Raw genomic sequence first — 3,636 nt, 5'->3', positions numbered from 1 at the left:
CCCCTTTTTTTAAATCTTTATTTTATGTGCATTGGTATTTGGCCTGCATGTGTGTTTATGAGTATCAGATCATGCAGTTACAGAAAGTTGTGAGCTGCAATTTGGGTGCTGAGATTTGAACCTGTGTCCTCTGGAAGACCACTCAGTACTCTTAACCACTGAGCCATCTCACCAGCCGCTCTAGAGGACAGACTTTTCAGAATTTTCAATTCTGAGAAAGTACCTCTCTCTCTCTCTCTCTCTCTCTCTCTCTCTCTCTCTCTCTCTCTCTCTCTCTCCATGAAAAGAAAAACAACTAAAACTTTTAGCTCCCTGTCTTTTAAAAAACAAAAGGGAAAAAAAGTGTTTTAGATAAAAATAATGACATAGCTTTTACTTTTTAAAGACCAAGAAACGAATATCTGGAGAGATGACCCAACATCTCTCCAGGATGATGCACTGCCAGCTCCTCCAGGAGAGGCAGGTTCAATTCCTGCATCCACATGGCAGCTCACGACTGCCTGTAACTCCAGTTCCGGGGAAATCTGACACTCTCCCACAGACATGCTTGCATGCAAAGACAAAACAAGAATACATAATACACATGAAATGAATAAATATAAGTGTTAATGCCCGGCTGTGGCTCTGGAGAGGTCCAGGGCGGGGTCTCTGGTGCTGGATGTGGATGACCTTCCAGAGTGCCTCATCTCTTGGGTGGCCAGAGCTGATAGCTCAGGCAACCAACCGATCAGGACTGAAAAAGAAAGGAGGAAAGGGGAAAAGAACCCAAGGTCTCTTCTCTAGGGACTGGCTTTCCTGGGTCTAGGAGGAGAACTTAAACTGCCCACGATATTACAGACTGCATAGGGGTCATAAAAGGAGGCTCTTTGACCTGTAGATGGGCCTCCTTGCAGAGCTCTCCAATAAGCCAATGTAAACTTAGGGTTTTAGCCATAGAAGGCTGATGCCTTGAGTTGGCTAACTTATTTGCGAATAGTCAAGAGAAAAGGTTCAATAGAAGAGGCAGATGAAGTCAGGCATCTTAACTTCAACTGAAGTTAAGCTTCCCACTTTCAGTAGCATTCATTGTAGAAGACCATACTTATACTTCTGAGAAAACATAATTAATTACCTCATAGTCAAAAGAGTACAATTAATCACAAAACCAGATGAATTCTAAAATATAACAGGTTACATGTTTTAGAGCTAAGCATATCTTAAAGATTTATTTATTTATTTATTTATTATGTATACAGTGTTTGCCTGCATGTACACCTTCAGGACAGAAGAGGGCATCACATCACATTACATTATAGATGGCTGTGAGCCATCTCATTGTGGTTGCTGAGGATTGAACTCGGAACCTTTGGAAGAGCAGGCAGCACTCTTACCCACTGAGCCATCTCTCCAGCCCGAGCTATGCATATCCTATCTATGTATCCATTACATAAGTTCATAGTGAGTTCAGAATGACGAAGGTTGCCAGGGCCTAAGGTTAATAGTGTCTGAAACTTACAAGAGTATATGACTTATCAATTAGGACAGACTAACTATACATTATCCAGCTATCTCTTAGTACATTATGTGCTCAGGACAATAATTTTATGTCTTTCATTCTAAGACACAGAGTAAATTCAGACCTCTCTAGGTAGCTTCATTCCACTTAGGTTCATGCGAAGTTTAAACAAACTTGCCTATATTTATGGTGAAATACCAGGATTCGTGGTGCCATCTGGAGTCAGGGCTTATCAGAAGCCACAAATCTGCTACAAGGCTATTCTTAGTGAGGCATCTGGAGGTCCACAAAGGTATTCATTGCAGCCATAAACTAACTTTAACCTTTAAAACTATTTGAAGCAAATTAGGATTTCCATATTCAGGGATTAATTCATCTGAATAACAAACAGTGCATCTTCAACAAGATCCTGTAGGAAATTTGTTCAGTCATAGCTGGTCAGTACCCAGAAAGTAGCAGTTCACACCAATGCCAGATGTTTTAATACATCAATTGCTCTTTAGCCAAACCACGAAAACAGTATGACAACCTAGTACCTAGCACTATATAGAAATATATGCTGACTCAGATAAGTAACTGAATAGACAAATACATAATACACATAAATGAATAAATATAAGCATGAATATAATTGAAGAGGGCATCAGATCTTGTTACAGATGGCTGTGAGCCACCATGTTGTTGCTGGGAATTGAACTCAGGACCTTTGGATGAGCAGCCAGTGCTCTTAACCCCTGAGCCATTGCTCCAACCCCCATTTTATTTTTCTTAATGCTCTCTTTTGTTTAAATTCTGAGGCACTGTCACAAAGAAAAGAATATACTTTATAAAAAATTACATTAGTCATTGCTTTTGCTCATAAGCCTCAAACTATTGACTCTGAGCCAACACCAGGCCTCTGAGAAGGTTTGTTTCTACAGAGTAAGTCCCGGGACAGTTTGAACTGTTAAAACAAACCCTCTCTAAAATATAGAAAACAAAGCAAAACAAAACCAAATTCCAGCACTTGGTTTGCATCAAGCAAGTTCTACAGAGTCCGTTTTGGGACAGTCACAACTACGCAGTGAAATCCTTGAGTATACACAACAAATAACCAAATACAGAATCAAACCATGCAGATAAACTAATGACTACACACACACACACACACACACACACACACACACACACACACCAAACCAAATCCCTTGCTGAGATAAACCAAAACCAAGACAAAACAGTTCACCATCTGGAAGTCAAAAGCAAGTGACTCTCTGAATTTGAGTCCAGCAAGCAGCTTACCACCACTCTAGTTTCAACAGATTTGACCTCTTTGTCTGACTTCTGAAATACCAGGCATGCACAGGGTTCACAGACACACAGGCAGGTCGGTAAAATCTATGTACATCTTACCTTGTAGACTGTTCTGGAGGATTGCTTCCTTGAAAGTATTTCGTGGGTGCTGTATGCTCCCTGAGGATTGTGCCCACTCCTCTCCATGAACCTTCAGTTGACCATGAAGGTCTAGATGGAGCCACATGTTGCTGGACTCCTCTTCCAAGTGCATGCATGACTGGCGATGTCCTTTGATAACATCTGTTGATAACATTGACCTGAAAGGCAAAGCAGCTCTCACTAGGATTGCTTAGTTCCACCCCAAGCCAGGTGGGAGGGGCCTTTCTGAGTTTACTGACAGTGCTTTAACTTGTCTCCTGGGCTGGGGACGTTTTGCACACCTTTAATACAATCACTGAGGAGGCTGGAAAAGGGTAATCTCTGATTTGTTGGCCAGCCTGCTGTACTTACTGAGTTCCTGGATTGCCAGAACTACACAGAGAAGCTGTGTCAAAAAGAAAACAAGAAATGGGCACCTGCATTTATCCTCTGACCTTCACATACACAGATCTCTTCCCCTGATCTGGAACCACAAGATCCTCTAAGGAGCCTCATATAGCCCTCAGGGAAAATCACAAGCCCAACCCTTTACTGATAAGAAACCTATTCAGCAGGAATCCAGAGATTCCTGGAGGTAACCAGCATGCTGAGGACCTAGGCTAAGGTGCTAGCCTTAAGCAAATGGCCTTTAGTCATACCTGGAAATGCTGGGATTAAATGTATGCACTGCAGCTGACACCACCTTCATGTGGTGCTGAGACTTGAAC

Source organism: Acomys minous (assembly GCF_964271855.1).
Source record: "Acomys minous genome assembly, chromosome: 13".
NCBI lineage: Eukaryota > Metazoa > Chordata > Mammalia > Rodentia > Muridae > Acomys > Acomys minous.
Note: the sequence above shows the minus strand (reverse complement) of the source record.